This window comes from Nomascus leucogenys, chromosome 14 (genome assembly GCF_006542625.1).
Source record: "Nomascus leucogenys isolate Asia chromosome 14, Asia_NLE_v1, whole genome shotgun sequence".
In the NCBI taxonomy this organism is placed as follows: Eukaryota; Metazoa; Chordata; class Mammalia; order Primates; family Hylobatidae; genus Nomascus; species Nomascus leucogenys.
The window spans coordinates 28,066,483-28,086,718 of NC_044394.1; the positions used below are offsets into that span (position 1 = coordinate 28,066,483).

The 20,236-nt window shown below is 36.9% G+C and overlaps 1 protein-coding gene across 1 annotated transcript in view; it reads right to left on the reverse strand.

Annotated features, from left to right (window-relative positions):
- Positions 1-20,236, reverse strand: part of WDPCP (WD repeat containing planar cell polarity effector) — a 478,431-nt gene that overhangs the window by 374,277 nt on the left and 83,918 nt on the right. The gene's annotated exons all lie outside the window — the stretch shown is intronic.

Genomic DNA, 20,236 nt, shown 5'->3' on the forward strand with positions numbered 1-20,236 from the left:
ATTAAGTACAAGCACATTTTGTGGTGCATTTTTGGTATATAAAGCAAATATTTACAATATCCTACATACAAACAGGCTAATTAAAGTGGAATTTGCAAGGTAAATGGTATATAGTTACTATTATAAGAAACATAATTACGTAAAAGTAAACTCTGAAACCACATTAGCATTCAACTTAGTATGTTAATCTGCATGTCATGATGGATCCAGATATTTTATTCTATGGGGGTTTTTTTTGAAAAAATAAAATGGTAATAATATACATCCTGTCTTCCCCCAAGCAGGGGCTAGGGATGGACACAATGAATACTTTTTTTTTTTTTAATCAAGTACTACCTCATCGATTTAGACTGATTGGGAGAAGCCTAGTCTGCATTAGAAAAAAGGTCAACATTTTACAAAAGTTTGAAAGGAATTTATATAATTTTCAAATGTCTGCTTGGAAATACATATAGTACTATACTGTATTTATGTTATACTACATATTAGAAATATATACAATAATTTAAACTATGGACATTTTCTTTATAGAATCATGAAAGAAATGTTCTTTCCAGTAAACTTCCAAATGACGAAGTTTGAAAAATATTTTAAGACATATTTTAATGGAGGAAAAATCCTTCAGCTTCTTTAACATTAGGAGTGACCAAAAATATTTCCCATAGTATCCATATGGGTGATAATCCAAAATAATTTCAGACATAGTACAAACTTCCTTGGCCCGCCCTTCATCCTTACACTTATTTGACCTCACTGCACTTACAATCAAGAAACAGATGAATGTTGAACTAATGAGATACAGTATGCTACGGACTGAAATGGCAGAGTGAAAAATGTGGCAGCACACAAGAGGGGCCCAATCCTGCCTGAACAGCTGGGCTGTGAGAAAGCTCAGAGAAGTTGTGAAATGTTAGTGGGTCCTCAAAGGAGGACAGGATTTCACCAGATGATGATGATGATGATGATGATGATGATGATGATGATGATGATGGAGAAAAAGATGAGGAAGAAAATGATGGTGATAACAACAGATTAACACTTCCTTGTTCCAAACATTTTACATGTATTAACTCTCTTAATCCTCGTAGCTACTCTTTGAGGTAGTAACATCAGTATTCCTGTAATGAGGAAACTTAGGCACAGAGTGGTCACATAGCTAGCAGGTGGTGGAGGCAGGCTTTGGATCTACACAGACTAGCTCTGGAGTCTGTTTGCAACCACAGTACTCTACCATATTGGGGTAGACAGAGTTGTGGGAGGGAGTATATATAGATGTTTGAGTAAAAAGATGGCATGACCCGGCCGGGTGCGGTGGCTCACGCCTGTAATCCCAGTACTTTGGGAGGCCGAGGTGGGCAGATCACAAGGTCAGGAGATCAAGACCATCCTGGCCAACACGGTGAAACCCCGTCTCTACTAAAAATACAAAAAATCAGCTGGGCGTGGTGGCGGGCGCCTGTAGTCCCGGCTACTGGGGAGGCTGAGGCAGGAGAATGGCGTGAACGCCGGAGGCGGAGCTTGCAGTGAGCCGAGATCGCGCCACTGCACTCCAGCCTGGGCAACAGAGCGAGACTCCGTCTCAAAAAAAAAAAAAAAAAAAAAAAAAAAAAAAGATGGCATGACCCAAGTATGACAGTAGATTAAAGTGCACAGTGGATAGCGATAGAAAGGTGAAGTAGGAAAGGGTAAGGAGGAAACAGGCTACAATAGAAAATTTGGGGTTGATCTGAATTTACTTTCTTCCGTGCATTAAATGCCTTTAAAGGTAAGAGATGAAATAAGGAACCCCTCAATCCCCAGATCTGCCCTGCTGTGCCTAGGTGCTGGCTGCCATTGTATACAGGTATGGAGTTGGAAAGCTAGTGGACTGCATTACTAAGAGAAAGAATGCAGTTCATTATCAGCAAGCAGTAGAGAAAAAGGGAATTAAACTAGTTACTAATTTTTCAGTTCAACTGAGTATTATCTTTCAGAGTTGTCACTTTGGAAGTGACTCTAGTGAGTCTACTATTACTCAAAATGTTTCCAATGCAGTGTTCTTTGGAATTGCTTTCAGTTAGTTTTATGAGGCTTATTTTAGAATTGTCATCTTACAGTTAAGCTTTTTTCTTAACTAAAATACTTACTGTATTAGAATAAGTAAACTGCAGCCTTTTCATTTGGAAATGTGAGGACTGGAATGTTTGTTTTAAAATATCAGTTAATGAATTAAATATTTATTTTGCATCTATTTAGCTTAATGTGTGGATTCTAGAATCTGCCTGCCTGTTTTCTTATTCTAATTTCTCAGCTTAGTAGCTAACTTGGACTAATTACCTAACTTCTCTATTTCTAAGAGTCCCCAGCTATAAAATGGGTATAATAAAGTACCTACATCAGGACTGCTTTCAGGATACACTTACTCAATTATCTTAACACTGCAGTTGCTGTTTGCTGTTACTCAGTATATCCATCACTACACAAATTTGTATGGAAAAAAATAAAATAATAAATATCATCTCTGACCTTATATGGTAATCTCACAGTATGAAATAAATAAGTACTGAGCACAACAGGAGGTTTATGAAGGAAAAACATCCAGATGTGGAGCAGTTACTACACAAGAGAAGGTATTTGAATTAGGACATGCAAATGGGTTAATATTCCATTGCAAGCAAGAAAGAAAAGAGATGGTAAAACAGGTGTATACTTCCTCTGACACTGAGCATCAAAAGTCACCAACTTCTAGACTATACTAGAAAAATAAACATCATATTCCTCAATTTAGTTTTTATTCAGATACCAGTAATACTAATTTATGACAATCTGCATAAGACAAGGCTAAAGTTTAGCTGTTTGTTGCTATATAAAAATGTCTTATCATGTAAATTAAATACAGATAAAATTTTATAGATGAAACCAAAAGACTGCACCTTTACTTACATATCAAAAGAAGACAACACTTGAAATTCTATATTTCAGTTTAAATCAATTTAGTAACAATTTGTCAAAACTTCCTCCTGATAACAGAAATGGAGAGTGTAGTGTACTTTTCACTATAATCTACACTGGCTATTTCTAAGAGGCAGAAAAACATCTTTTACTTGAAAAATTGATAGGTCTACTCCCCATATCTTCACTAAGTTTGAAAGTCCTAAATTAATCAAAAATTACAGTGTTTCAAGGAGAATACGCAAAATGAGATCTGTGAAGAACTTCAAAGCCAAGAGTCAAGCCATTAATTCTCTACATTTGAACATGGGAAATCCTGAGCATAGTACGGTATAGAGTCTATGACCTGGACTTGTCTTCCAGCTCAGCACCCAACGATCCATATCTAGGTCCAATGGTGGTGGGAGGACTGAGAAAAATGTACAAGGTATTTCTCAAAATGCTCTGATGTACAAACAACACTGCTCTAGTTTCCCATTAAAAAGCACAGGACAAAAGAAGGAGAGAGACATTCTTCTCCTACTTTAAAAATGACCCCTTTGTGGCCCCACAGGGAACCTATCATATAAGGATGGGGAAGCAGGCCAGGCGCAGTGGCTCACACCTGTAATCCCAGCACTTTGGGAGGCTGACGCAGGCAGATCACTTGAGGCCAAGAGTTCGAGACCAGCCTGGTCTACATGGCAAAACCCCATCTCTACCAAAAATACAAAAATTAGCTGGGCATGGTGGCATGCACCTGTAATCCCAGCTACTTGGGAGGCTGAGGCAGGAGAATCTCTGGAACCCGGGAGGCGAAGGTTGCAGTGAGTCAAGATCACACCACTGCACTCCAGCCTAGGCGACAGAGTGAGACTCCATCTCAAAAAAAAAAAAAAAAGAATGGAAAAATAGCTGCAGGAAGTGGTGTGCAGCAGAAAGTAAGCAGGAATGGTGAATGTGGTGCTATACAGACAAAGCAGAATCTGTATCAAGCAAAAGCAGACACGAGTGGTCAAGGAGTGGCCTGTATCATCTGAAGAAACAGCAGCAATAATTATCAAGTAGTGAGTACATCAATGAGAAGAAAATGGCCAATGTCCATTAGTAGATGACTGGACTGGTTTGTGAACAAAATGTCATAACTCTTGTGGATTCCCCAAGATCTGTGTGATTAAGGAGGGGGCTTTGCAAGTGGTCATGCATTAGCGGGGGAGCGGGCGGAAGATAGTAAAATGTGGGTTATTCATCCTTCTTTTTTCCTTAACTTCAAATATCTGCCAAGAAAACCAGGTAAAACTAAAGAAAATTATGGAGTAAATAAAACAAGTTTGTAAAAATCTTTAATAATAACTAGATGGGCAAGGTGGGAGAGGACCAAATCAATATCCTTTTTAGTCTTCAAGCATTATATGTCATGCAGGTTTTTTGAAAGACACAAGTTTTTTAAAGAGCTCTGAACATCTTGAATCTTACTCAAGTGTGCCACCAGTTAAAAAGAATGCTGGTAATTTCCTGGTTTGAAAAATCCGCCTGGAGGAAGTAGTCAAGACTGAGCTTGTATTATTCAAATACTGTATTCGTGCATAAATAGTTGTTTTGAAGGAGAGAAGAAAAGAATTTCAGAAGAACGCTGGATTCTGCATTTTCAGAAGGGGGTGTGGGCAGGGATTAAAAAGGTAGTGAAATAGTCAGGGGGCACCAAAGTAAGCTGAGCAATCCTTCCCCACTCAGTGCCCCTGTACATTTCCCTGAGCAATTAAAACCCAATGCACATGGCATAGAACTGTAATAAAAGTAGCTGTACTGGGAGAAATGAATGAAAGAATGAAAGAATAAAACATATAGCAAGTTATCCAACTATTAAATATTGAATCGGAAAAAGAATTATCCAAATGAAAATAGTAGAATGAAAAACCCAAACAAAAAAATCACCCATAATGTAACTTCATTTATTTTTAAACACCTTTTTAACTTTTACAATTTCCTCTTTAATTACGTAAGGCATTGATGACAGTCTCAGAAGGCCATTTTGAATCCAAGCTTCCTACATGAGATAATAAACAGCATGATTTAAATTGAGCTTCACATACATTTAGGATGACTGCTCTTTTTTATGCAGGGGACAATCTATGATTGCCCAAATTTTGAGGACAGAGATGTGAGAATTCTAGAAAGCCCCTTTTCACTTTATACTTACATCCTTAAAAAATTTCAATTTTTAATACCTTCACTCCAATTTGGGTTACATTAGAGTAAATTAATATTTATTTGTCTAAGAATAATTTTACCATATAGACTAAATTTTGAGAAAGTAACATGCAAAATAGAAATAGTTTCACTACTATACTGTTGATAATCTCCTTTTGAAAAATAAAATATATGTTTTAGAAGTAGAGATTACTTGCCACTGAATAAATCTGCAAAATACCTGTACTCTGCCAGGGTAAAGTATGCTTTGCAGTTCCCCGGTTTCTTAAGTCAGCTATTTTGGCAGCCATGGTAAGGACAGGAAGCTTGAGGGCAAAGAAAACCCAAATGTGAAACATGATAGCAAAGAAAGAATTAAGAAATAGAAGACATTGCTGTAGTTATAACAAGGATAAATGATAGCATGGCATCCATAAGACATTTAACATGGATGTATATTAGCAGAAGACTGCAAAGAACCTAAGTAAATAAGGAGACCTCAAGCTTGGACTAACCTATTGTACCCAAAGAATGGAGTACTAGAAACAATGGCTCATTTGTACCTCACAGGGCCTTATGAGATCTAAATAACAATTAAATATCACAATTTGAGCACTTTATATATATGTTTACTGAATCACAGATACAAACTTTTATAGAATGGGCCTCTACTATCAAACACCATATAATCAGGGTAGCAGATAAAATAATCACGAAAACAATATGAAGTGTGTAGTAAGTGCTAATTTGGTAACATACACAAAGGGCTAGGGGGGTTCAAAGGGCATCTGAGGATTGTCAGATTTTGCTAGAGGGAGATAGATAAAAAGGAGGGAACAATACCCAAAAGTATAAATTAGAAAGATGCAAGGCTTATTTGAGGAATAATAAGCAATCTGGTTTGATGCACAGGTGGAAGAGATAAATCAGGGCCATAATAAGGAAGTCTTTGCCAAGCTCAGGAATTAGGACTTTATATTGGCTAGGTAGCTAATTAGGAATAATGAAGTTTCTGATCTGGGAAGGTATTTCTAAAAAGAATAATTAATAGATCAGAATTATTGTTGCAAGACTAACTGGTGAGTAAAATATTGGAGGAGTGAAGGAAAGTTTGATACGAGTGACCTGTTAGAAAGGTATTAAAGGAACAGATAACACTAATATTCAGTAACAAGGACCTGAATAGGGGTGGTGGCAGCTGGAATATAACGAAAGAAAGGGATGTCAGTGACCTTTTAAAGAAAGAATCAACAGCATATGGGCACTGATGATTTGTAAGAGACAGTGTAAGGGAGTTAAGAGAGAAGAATCTGGAGTAACCATCAATGGATGGGGATCTGGTTACTGCTCATATAGTGACCCTTGCCTTGACCATGCCTTCACTGAACAGGCATGCCTGCATCATCATGTGCCCAGTAAATGGGTACCAGTGCATTCCATCTGTTCACAATGACTGCCTCAACTACTGAACCCACATACCTCAATGTTCTTAGCTACTAACCTGGCTACGTGGTCTCCTGTTTTACTTCTGCCTTGCCCCTCAGTTTGTAACTCTGGCTCTTCTTCTTAAACTATGATTCAACTTCTTCATCCTGTCAAAGGACCCATGAATACTATTCTTCTTGGCCACACTGAGTTCCCAGGAACCCCTTACCCAGACTTGTTCCCACCTAGTTGATCCTAGTTTCAAGGGCAGGACTTGGATTGAAACACACATAGAAACAGGTTAGTCTAGAAGAAGAGCAAGTTTTGTTAATAAGTTGAATTGTAGACTCAGTGGGAGATTAAGGTACAAGGAAATGCTCTGGGTTGATATGTCTAGCTGGTAGCTAGAAATACAGAAGAGAGGCCTGGACTACATAAAAACTACTTTGGAATTTTCTAAATAGAGAGTAAAGCCATTGAGTAAGATCACAGAAGAAAAATAAAGTCAAAGATAGATAGTCTGGTAATTCTCCAATAAAGAGTCAATTTAAAAGACAGACTAAGATAATACAGTGTCAAAAAAGCCTTGAAAGAGAAAATGGTGTGTGTGTGTGTGTGTGTGTGTGTGTGTGTGTGTGTTTGTGTGTGTAAAGCAGTTATACAGTGATCAAACTTGTTGGTTCTGAATTTTAATGCAGAGATGACCTCAATATGATTTAATGAGAAGTAATGTTTTATCAAGTACATAGAGATTAAGTCTGCTAAAGGTGTGGTTCTACTGTTCTGAATGCTGGGCTCTAAGCCAAAAAATGCCTTCATTCTAATCCTGCTATGACAAACTTACTCCAAATCATTTAACCTCTGCCTCAATTTCCCCACCTGCAAAAACAGGGATAATGATATTGACCTACATTTGTAAGGGTGTTGTAAGGATTAACTAATGTGTATAATGCTTTGAAGATTAAAAGTGCTGAGCATTATTCGTGAGTATTACATAACTAATTGTCTATAATACTAAAAATTTTATCCTTTAAGTTTAGGCAAATAGCAGTTATCAAATAAATGTTCTAGCTCCCTTAGTGACATTTAGCTTCTAATGTTAATATTAAATTTATTATTGAATGTGTATCTAGATCTCTTTTACAACTGTCATCTCATGGCATATAAAGTTCTAAATCAGTTCAGAAGCCTAGGACACTTTTTCAACCTAAATATTAAGTGTAAGTATTCAGGACATATTTATTTGAAAATGAGCACCCACTGCAAGTATTCAATAAATACCAAAGGTAATATTTTTAATTATAAAATTTCAGATTTAACAAATAACACTAAGCAACTAAATAGAAGCAAAATGCAAAACCACAAAACATTATGTTAAAAATACTATCTAAGTCCCTATTTTGAAAACAAGCTTTAGAACCTAAAAGTGTGCAAAAAATGAAGAGAGAAAGCCAGGTGCAGAGGCTTACATCTATAATCCAAGGACTTTAGGAGGGCGAGGTAGAAGGATTGCTCTAAGTCAGGAGTTCAAGATCAGCCTGGGCAACATAGTAAGACCCTGTCTCTACAAAAAATAAATAAAAATTAGGCAGGTGTGGTGGCACCTGCCTATACTCCTAGCTACTCAGGAGGCTGAGAGAGGAGGATGGCTCAAGACCAGGAGTTGGAGAGTGCAATGAGCTATGGTCCTGCCACTGCACTCCAGCCTAGATGACAGAGCAAGACCAAGTTTCAAAAAAAAAAAAAAACTTTTTTTTAGGCCTCTGTCTGGTCCTTTGTTTCTTTCTTTCTTTTTTGGAGATGGAGTTTCACTCTTGTCAGCCAGGCAGGAGTCCAGTGGCGTGATCTCAGCTCACTGCAACTTCCACCTCCCGGGTTCAAGCAATTCTCCTGCCTCAGTCTCCCAAGTATCTGGGATTATAAGCGTGAGCCACCACATAAGGTTAATTTTGTATTTTTAATAGAGACAGCATTTCACCATGTTGGCCAGGCTGGTCTCGAACTCTTGACCTCAGGCCACCGGCCTCAGCTTCCCAAAGTGCTGGGATTACAGGTGTGAGCCACCGTGCCTGATGGTCTTTTGTTTCTTCTCAGGTTTTAAAATTACAATAGTAACACATACTTACTGTTTTGTTTAAAAAATGCAAACTTACAGAAGTATTTGATGTAAAAATTAATGTGTTCTCCTCCAAGCTGCCCTCCTCACTCTGAAGGAAGCCATTGCACAGTGTGGCATGTGGCCTTCCAGACTTTCTAAATGTACTTACATGTGCACACCCATACTGACTTGTTTTGTGTTTTTATAAAGATAAAATTTTACTATATATACAACTTGCTTTGTTCACTGAACACCACATCATGGATACTCTGTTAGCATAAACAGATAGATCTACCTAATTTTTTAATAGCCACAATATGTTCAATTGAATAGTGACCATAATTGACTTATCCATTCTCTTAATAAACAACAATCTGTTTCTACTTTTTACCTTACAAATAATATAACCATGAAAATATACGTGCACACTTTACATTTTGATAGGTATTGCCAAATTAGCCTCCAAAACGATTGGTAAATTTACATTTCCACCCATAACATGACTGTACTTTTTCCTATATCCTCAACGGCATGCAGCATTATCCAAGTTTTAAGTTGTTGCCAACCTGGTAGGTGAAAATTTATCTTGTATTTCAAGTTTTTTTTTTTTTTTTTTTTTTTTTTTTTTTTTTTTTTTAGACGAGTTTGCTCTGTGCCCAGCTGGAGTGCAGTGCGCGATCTCGCTCACTGCAAGCTCCCTCCGGTTCACCCATTCTCCTGCTCACCTCCGAGTAGCTGGCTACAGGCCCCCCACACCCGCTAATTTTTCGTATTTTTAGTAGACGGGTTTCACTGTGTTAGCCAGGATGGTTCGATCTCCTGACTCGTGATCCCCCCTCGCCTCCAATGCTGGATTACAGCTTGACCACCGCCCCCGTAATTTCAAGTTTCATTTTTCCATTCATTACTGAAACCAAACATCTTTTCATGGATTTTTAAAACAATTTGTTCCCTCTATAAATTACCTGTTCCTATATTTTGCTCATCTTTCTATTAAGTTCTTTATCCCTATGTGTGTATGAATAATATTAGTCCTTTGTTATGAAGTTTGTGCATGTTTAGTCATTTAAAATTTTTTTCACTAACATTATATATGAAGAAAATAAGAGAATGTAGAAGCTGATTTAAAAAAAAAACCTGGGCATAACATAAAAAGCTCTTTAAACTCAATTAAGCTAGTGCTGTGCAAAGTGCCAAAGAGATTTAGACCCCAGCCAGACTGTGGTTCTTTACAGCTGCTAACCACTGGTCAGATGATGCTATTTCAACATGAAGCAAAAGGTGACAGATTTCTATGTTCCAAGATAATCTGTGCACCGTTCTTATTAAAAGAGGTTACAACAAATTCTATGCCTAGAAAGAAAAGTAGGAATCCCTTCACTTTCATCAAAGAATTGTGGCAAAAATCGTTTAAAATCTTTTGTTTTAGTTAAATTTGGAAAATATTTCTCTAGGGCATTGTTCAACGGTTTAATTCACTTAGTTAAATAGATCTTGTCAATTTAACATTTTCCGTATTATAAGCAGTTTTGACATTTAGACAATTTATCAATGGCTTCTTCATTGTGGTCTGCTTCCTCTTCTTTCTACTCATTACATGCAACAAATTAAATTTCACTAATATTTAAAGATCGGTGCTGACCTTTGCATAGTCATTTTCTAGGTTCCTATTAATACAAACATCTTGTTTGCTAATGCTCATTTTAAATATTTTGCTGCACACAATTTTCCATTATCCCAAAGAGACTTGTATCTAGTTGAAATGCATTTTTTCCATGACCTCAAAAAATAATTGCAATAGTTTATATCAGGCATTGGGGGGAGGTATGCCTGCATCAGCAAATCATAATCATCATCATCATCATCACCTCTCACCACCTCCACTCAACACAGATACCTACTTTTCTGATCTTCAAAAACATGAACTTCATTCTTTTTAGGATGTACCTCAACCACAACAATAAAAGGACAAGGAAAACAGAAATGTTAGCAACGTAACAATGATAATTCTACATTAAAACTCTGTAAATATCATTTTATGCTACACTTGAATAAACCGAAAAAAACGTAACTTTGAAGAGAAAATAAATTGAATTTCAGGAATAACTCCAAAATAGCTAAAATAAAGGCAAGAGAACACTGAAATGCTCTTATCTAAACCAATGCTTAAATACCAAAATAATTTGTCAATTCAGGGTTATTGTTTTGAAAAGCATAGAAATCAAAGACTGCTATGAAGTGAGCTCAAATGAAAAAAGAAAAGAAAAGAAATCCTTTATCTACAAATAGAAAAGATAGTGGAAAATTTTGGAGTGGCCTGCAGCTATACCACCTCTACCTTGTCAGATTTCACTTGTCAACAGTTTGACGACAGATTGCTACCCGCTCCTCTGAAAAACAAACTCTAGTAACTGCTGAAAGAAATGGCTTCTTATAAAAACTGAAATATCTCACGCAACTTGATAGTTGTATATTTTAAATATTTCTTTTCCAAAAGAGACCTGAAAAACTTTTTTCTATGGCTTCTAGAAAAACTTAGAAGCTAAAGAACCCTCCTAACATGGAGAATAGAAAGGTGAATAACATTTTAAAATACCTACTAAATGCACTTTATATTCATTATTTCATTTAATCCTCACAAGAGCCTTCTGAAATTACGTACTAAATTTTGTGTGTGTGTGTGTGTGCGTGTGTGTGTGTATGTGTTATGTATTTTATTCATGTATTCTTACAAATATTTTTCTGGGCAGGGAATAGCAGTTTCTCCAAAGAGTCCATGTACCTCCTCTCCCATAAGTCAACTCTGAGAGACCCTAAACCCCTTAATTTATAAATATGGAAACTGAAATCTATGAGGGTAAAGTAATTTGCACAAATTCAATCATCTTTTTAGAGGAACAATTAGGACTAAAATTTCTGTCCACAGATTATCTGTGCAGTGCTCTTTCAACTCTCTCTCCCTCTGCCTAAATGCTGTGCTAAATGGAGCCTTTTGACCCCTGAGACAAATGTCAGTTTAGACTTGTATAATTAATCCATGGAAAGGGATATCGATGGAAACTATCTTCTGACCAATTTTTACTTTAATTTACTTTGCTTAGAAAGCTCTTGGAGAAAGTTAACTGAATGACTAAGGAGTGTTTTAAATTAGTATATCAATAGTTTATAAGCAAATTGATGTATCTAAACATCGGATTAAACTTTATATTTCTTATGCCCTAAAGAATCTTCCCACTATTGCTTAGCAAACTTCACAGATGATATAAAAGTAAGCTCCAATATGAATTATTAATATTTATGTCTGATTGGTAAATAAATTAAGGTCTTCCTGTTAAGTTATTGTGTTATATCGCAGAAGCTTTATTTCTATTTTGACTACCCTTATTTGGTAGTGGCTCCCATTAAGTTCTCAGCCCCTTAGTCTTTATGACAAGTTCTTAATGAAATGTAAACAAGCCCTAAATAGTCACAATTTATAAGAATTCTGCAGTGAATTCTTTAATATTGTAATTGGATCTTCCTTCATACTCTTTCTTCCCTGATTGTTTGCTTTCAACTTTACTAACGGTTTGTCACAGTGTTCTTACTTACATAAAATTTTTAGTATTTTGTTTCAATGGTTGAATAGAGAACCAAAGTAGATAACTTAGGAAAGAACAGCCTTTTCTTATTGAAATGAAAGCCTGTGAATAAACCACCAAGGTCCCCTGAGAAGGGATCAATTTCACTGAACTATATTTAACACAGGCATACATCATCACAGCTTAAAATCTTAATTCCCTAATATAGTAGGAAATTATTACCTGATATTTAAAAATCAATAGAATAAAATAAGGAAGATTCTAGATTATGACCATGTTTTGCCCTAAAGCCCAAACAAGTTACAGATTAATAAAAAATGTTTCCTATGCTTTTTTAATTCTATATTAAGACATAGAAGAGTAAATGGAAAAACATATTTGAAAATTTGTGGCAAATAACTGTTCAATAAATGTGCTTCTCTTTCATGAACATTCAATATCCTCAAAATAATGAGTCTGATCTCAAAAATACCTAAGTGAAAAAAAGGAGTTTCACTGGATATCATTTTATCTTCTAATTATTTTTAGTATGGTTCAACCTACATTTACAAAGCATCTACTAAGTGCAACCACTGAGAGGCACCATGCTAGGCATTCACAATATGAAGTTAACAAACCAAAGAACTTGTTCTTGAGGATATCAAAACTTAGTGGGGAGCTTGGGGATGGAGGAGAAAAATAATGAATACAATTACATCAGCGTACGGCAAATAAAACAGAACCATGTCCAGGAATTTAGTACAAAGAAGAGAGTTATAATTTCTAGCATTTAACAAAATCTCTGTCGCAATAAAAATAGAAATCATATATTCATTATCAGAACCTGAAACTTCTTTAAAGAAAATGAATATCAAGCATGTGATCCACACAAATTTACTAATTCTAAAGTCACTATAATTCACATTTGATAGTTTCTGAAGTTTTATGTATCTTATAATCAATGTGTACATTTAATATAGTGTTGCTTTTTTTCATCAAACTTGCACCTAAATGAACAGTACCTTAAAACCAATGGTAAATTAGAAGCAAGGAAACATGGTATATGCCAATGCTTGATTTCCTTTGGCAGCAAGACCAGCTCCAAATAACTTGGCAACATATACAAAGTCCTACACAGAGGACCATCCAAAAAAAGGTGGGGGATTGAGCACATGTAGTTATTTGCACTCTCTCCCAAACTCTCACAAAAATGATAAAGGAGAAAAAAAAAAAACCTCACAAGGCAAAGGAATTAGTGGCAAGATAACCACAAAACAGATGTCATCAAAATTTTGGAGGGCAAAAAGCAGATGGGCAAGAGATAACTGACAATAGATCTGAGAAAGCAGAAAACAAGTACCAATGGCGGGGTGGATGAAGTCAAAAAGCACATGTACTGGAACCCTAGAAAAGCTCAGAAACTGGAAGCACCAAGTACTTCTGAAGAAATGGCTGTGCTTAGAACTGAAAACAAGAGAACTGAAAGTCTATGGATATAATACTTAGAATTCTAGGTGCTCTTCCCTGCCAACACAGTTGGCCAATGATCTCTCCCTACCACAGAAGAAAACTGAAAATGGACTCATGAGAGGTTATATCAGAGCATCTTTAGAAGTAAAACATTGCTGAGAGTGGGAAGGCTATGCTGAAAACAGGGAGAAAAGGAACTCCTGGAAATAAAAATATGAGAGCCAAAACAAAAACAAACAAAAGAAGACTTGAAAGATACTTTTGAGGAAGTCTCCCAGAAGAAAAAAAGAAACATACAGAGAAAGAAAGAGAGAGACGGAGTTTGGGTGATCAGTCACAGTGATTCTTAGTCAGACATCAGACTAAGACAAAAAACAGAGACAATGGAAGGAAAGAAATTATGAAGAAATAATGCAAGAAAATTCCCCAGAACTGAAGTACATGATTTTCTCTGTTGAAAGAAATCACTAAGTACCCAATACAATGAATTACAAAAGATACAATCCCTGTGCATATTATTGTGAAATCTCAAAATACTGGAGATAAATAAAATATACTAAAAGTTTGCAGAGAAGGAAAAAAAAAGGTCACATAAAAAGGATCAGGGCAACAGACTTTCTCAGTCCCAACACTGGGATTTGTTAGAAGACAAAGGAGTTGTGCTTTCAATTTCTGAAAGAAAATTATTTCCTACCTATAATTCTATATCTAGCCAAATTGTCACTTGAGTGTGAGGTTAGAAAAAAACATTCAGAGGACCAAAGTCTCAAAAATTAACAATCATGTATTATTTTTAAGGAAGTTACTGGAGGATGTGTCACACCAAAGGATGAAATAAACCCAAGAAGGCGGATGATATAGAATCCAGGCAGGGAACAAAACTGGACGGAGAATTAGTTTGACGAACTGACAGAAGTAGGCTTCAGAAGGTGGGTACTAACAAACTCCACCGAGCTAAAGGAGCATGTTCTAACACAATGCAAGGAAGCTAAGAACCTTGAAAAAAGGTTAGAGGAATTGCTAACTAGAATAACCAGTTTAGAGAAGAACATAAATGACCTGATGGAGCTGAAAAACACAGCACGAGAACTTCATGAAGCATACACAAGCATAAATAGCCGAATTGGTCAAGTGGAAGAAAGGATATCAGAGATTGAAGATCAACTTAATGAAATAAAGTGTGAAGACAAGATTAGAGAAAAAAGAATGAAAAGGAACAAACAAAGCCTGCAAGAAATATGGGACTATGTGAAAAGACCAAGCCTACATTTGACCGGTGTACCTGAAAGTGACGGGGAGAATGGGAGCGAGTTGGAAAACACTCTTCAGGGTATTATCCAGGAGAATTTCCCTAACCTATCAAGACAGGCCAACATTCAAATTCAGGAAATACAGAGAAGACCACAAAGATGCTCCTCGAGAAGAGCAACCCCAAGACAAATGATCGTCAGATTCACCAAGGTTGAAATGAGGGAAAAAATGTTAAGGGAAGCCAAACAGAAAGGTCGGGTTACCCACAAAGGAAAGCCCATCAGGCTAACAGCTCATCTCTCCGCAGAAATCCTACAAGCCAGAAGAGATTGAGGGCTAATAATCAACTATCTTAAAGAAAAGAATTTTCAACCCAGAATTTCACATGCAACCAAACTAAGCTTCATAAGTGAAGGAGAAATAAAATCCTTTATAGACAAGCAAATGCTGAGGGATTGTGTCACCACCAGGCCCACCTTACAAGAGTTCCTGAAGGGAGCACTAAATATGGAAAGGAAAAACCAGTACCAGCCACTGCAAAAACAAAGCAAAATCTAGAGAGCATTCACACTATCAAGAAACTGCATCAACTAACGGGCAAAATAACCAGCTAACATCATAATGACAGGATCAAATTCACACATAACAATATTACCCTTAAATGTAAACTGGCCAAATGCTCCAATTAAAGGGCACAGACTGGCAAACTGAATACAGACAGGACTCATCGGTGTGCTGTGTTCAGGAGACCCATCTCACATGCAAAGACACACATAGGCCCAAAATAAAGGGATGCAAGAATATTTACCAAGCAAATGGAAAGCAAAAAAAAGCAGGGGTTGCAATCCTAATCTCTGACAAAACAGACTTTAAACCAACAAAGATCAAAAAAGACAAAGAAGGGCATTACATAATGGTAAAGGGTTGAATTCAACAAGAAGAGCTAACTATCCTAAATATATATGCACCCAGTACAGGAGCACTCAGATTTATAAAGCAAGTTCTTAGAGACCTACAAAGAGACTTAGACTCCCACACAATCATAGTGGGAGACTTTAACATCCCGCTGTCAATATTAGGCACATCAACGAGACAGAAAACTAACAAGGATATACAGGACTTGAACTCACCTCTGGACCAAGTGGACCTAATAGACATCTACGGAACTCTCCACCCCAAGTCAACAGAATACACATTCTTCTCAGCACCACATAGCACTCATTCTAAAATCAACCGCATAATTGGAAGTAAAACACTCCTCAGCAAATGCAAAAGTATGGAAATCAAAACAAACAGTTTCTCAGACCACAATGCAATCAAATTAGAACTCAGGATTAAGAAACTCACTCAAAACCACACAACTACATGGAAACTGAACAACCTGCTCCTGAATCTCTACTGGGTAAATAATGAAATGAAGGCAGAAATAAATAAGTTCTTTGAAACCAGTAAGAACAAAGACACAATGTACCAGAATCTCTGGGACATCGCTAAAGCAGTGTTTAGAGGAAAATTTATAGCACTAAATGCCCAGAGGAGAAAGCAGGAAAGATCTAAAACTGACACCCTAACATCACAATTAGAAGAACTAAAGAAGAACAAACAAATTCAAAAGCTAGCAGAAGACGAGAAATAGCTAAGATCAGAGCAGAACTGAAGGAGACATGAAAAACCCTTCAAAAAAATCAGTGAATCCAGGAGCTGGTTTTTTTGAAAGCATTAACAAAATAGACCGCTAGCCAGAATAATAAAGGAGAAAAGAGAGAAGAATCAAATAGATACAATAAAAAAAGATAAAGGGGAGATCACCACTGATCCCACAGAAATACAAACTACCATCAGAGAATACTATAAACACCTCTATACAAATAAACTAGAAAATCTAGAAGAAATGGATAAATTCCTAGACACATATACCCTCCCAAGACTAAACCAGGAAGAAGTTGAATCCCTGAATAGACCAAACACAAGTTCTGAAATTGAGGCAGTAATATACAGCCTACCAACCAAAAAAAGCCAAGGACCAGACAGATTCACAGCCGAATTCTACCAGAGGTACAAAGAGGAGCTGGTACCATTCCTTCTGAAACTATTCCAAACAACAGAAAAAAAAAGCAACTCCTCCCTAACTCATTTTATGAGGCCAGCATCATCCTCATACCAAAACCTGGCAGAGACACAACAAAAAAAGAAAATTTCAGGCCAATATCTCTGATGAACATCAATGCAAAAATCCCTATACAAATACTGGCAAACCGAATCCAGCAGCACATTAAAAAGATTATCCACCATGATCAAGTCGGCTTCCTCCCTGGGATGCAAGGCTGGTTCAACATACACAAATCAATAAGCATAATTCATCACATAAACAAAACCAATGACAAAAACCACACGATTATCTCAATAAATGTAGAAAAGGCCTTTGATAAAATTCAACACTCCTCCACGCTAAAAACACTTAATAAACTAGGTATTGGTGGAACATATCTCAAAATAACAAGACCTATTTATGACAAATCCACAGCCAGCATCATACTGAATGGGCAAAAGCTGGATGCATTCCCTTTGAAAACCTGCACAAGACAAGGATGCCCTCTCTCACCACTCCTATTCAACATAGTATTGGAAGTTCTGGCCAGGGCAATCAGGAAAAAGAAAGAAATAAAGGGTATTCAAATAGGACGAGAAGAAATCAAATTATCTGTGTTTGCAGATGACATGATTGTATATTTAGAAAACCCCATCATCTGGCTTGGCACGGTGGCTCACGCCTGTAATCCCAACACTTTGGGAGGCCAAAGCAGGCAGATCACAAGGTCAGGCATTCAAGACCAGCCTGGCCGACATGGCAAACCCTGTCTCTACTAAAAAATACCAAAAAAAATTCACCAGGCATGGTGGTGGGTGCCTGTAGTCCCAGCTACTCGGGAGGCTGAGGCAGGTGAATGGCGTGAACCTGGGAGGTGGAGGTTACAGTGAGCTGAGATCAAGCCACTGCACTCCAGCCTGGATGACAGAGCAAGACACCGTCTCAATAAATAAATAAATAAATAAAACCCCATCGTCTCAGCCCAAAATCTCCTTAAGCTGATAAGCAACTTCAGCAAAGTCTCAGGATACAAAATCAATGTGCAAAAGTCACAAGCATTCCTATACAACAGTAATAGACAAACAGCCAAATCATGAGCAAACCCCCATTCACAACTGCTACAAAGAGAATAAAATACCTAGGAATACAACTTACAAGGAATGTGAAGGACCTCTTCAAGAAGAACTACAAATCACTGCTCAAGGAAATCAGAGAGGACACAAACAAATGGAAAAACATTCCATGCTCATGGATACAAAGAATCAATATCATGAAAATGGCCATACTTCCCAAAGTAATTTATAGATTCAGTGGTATTCCCATCAAGCTACCATTGACTTTCTTCACAGAATTAGAAAAAAACTACTTTAAATTTCATATGGAACCAAAAAAGAGCCCGTATAGCCAAGACAATCCTAAGCAAAAAGAACAAAGCTGAAGGCATCATGCTACCTGACTTCAAACTATACTACAAGGCTGCAATAACCAAAACAGCATGGTACTGGTACCAAAGCAGATATATAGACCTATGGAACAGAACAGAGGCCTCAGAAATAACACTACACATCTACAACCATCTGTCTGGTCTTTGACAAACCTGACAAAAACAAGCAATGGGGAAAGGATTCCCTATTTAATAAATGATGTTGGGAAAACTGGCTAGCCATGTGCAGAAAACTGAAACTGGACCCCTTCCTTACACCTTATACAAAAATTAACTCATGATGGATTAAAGATTTAAATGTAAGACCTAAAACTATGAAAACCCTAGAAGAAAACATAGGCAATACCATTCAGGACATAGGCATGGGCAAAGACTTCATGACTAAAACACTACAAGCAATTGCAACAAAAGTCAAAATTGACAAATGGGATCTAATTAAACTAAAGAGCTTCTGCACAGCAAAAGAAACTACCATCAGAGTGAACAGGCAACCTACAGAATGGGGGAAAATTTTTGCAATCTATCCATCTGACAAAGGGCTAAAATCCAGAATCTACAAAGAACTTAAATTTACAAGAAAAAAATAACCCCATCAAAAAGTGGGCAAATGATATAAACAGACACTTTTCAAAAGAAGACATTTATGCAGCCAACAAACATATGAAAAAAAGCTCATCATCACTGGTTATTAAACAAATGCAAATCAAAACCACAATGAGATACTATCTTATGCCAGTTAGGATAGCGATCATTAAAAAGTCAGGAAACAACAGATACTGGAGAGTATGTGGAGAAACAGGAATGCTTTTACACTGTTGGTGGGAGTGTAAATTAGTTCAGTCACTGTGTCAGACAGTGTGGCGATTCCTCAAGGATCTAGAACTAGAAATACCATGTGATTCAGCAATCCCATTACTGGATATATACCCAAAGGATTATAAATCATTCTACTATAAAGACATATGCACATGTATGTTTATTGCAGCACTATTCACAATAACAAAGACTTGGAACCAACACAAATGCCCATCAATGTTAGACTGGATAAAGCAAATGTGGCACATATATACCATGGAATATTATGCAGCCATAAAAAACTAATGAGTTTATGTCCTTTGCAGGGGCATAGATGAAACTGGAAACCATCATTCTCAGCAAACTAACACAGCAAAAGAAAACCAAAAACCTCATGTTCTCACTCGGAAGTAGGAGTTGAACAATGAGAACATATGGGCACAGGGAGGGGAACGTCACACACTGGGGCCTGTTGGGAGTTGGGGGGCAAGGGAAGGGATAGTATTAGGAGAAATACCTAATGTAGATGATGGGTTGATGGGTTCAGCAAACCACCATGGCACATGTATACCTATGTAATGAACCGCACGTTCTGCACATGTATCCCAGAACTTAAAGTATAATTTTTAAAAATTAAAAAAAAGAATCCAGGAAATAAGGGATTCAACACAAGAACAAAGAAAAAAGAATTTCCAGAATAATGATGAAAGGAAATCCTACAAGGATATCTGTGTCTCATGAGGAAGACAGTAAATTCAGGTTTAAGCAGGAGAGCAAAGAAGTTTCAGAGGGATAGCTTCAAGGAAAAATAAAATTTACAGAGTAATAGAGGCCGGAGGCTTCTGAACTTACTTAAAGAAGACTTATACTTCTGGGGAAGTTGGGAATTAAGAAATAATAGGTCTATTAAAAAAGCATATTTAAAAAGTAAAGGCAATTATTTACTGCAGAGAAAAAAGTTGTACAAAAAATATAGTATGCTACATGATTATATGGGCTTTGCT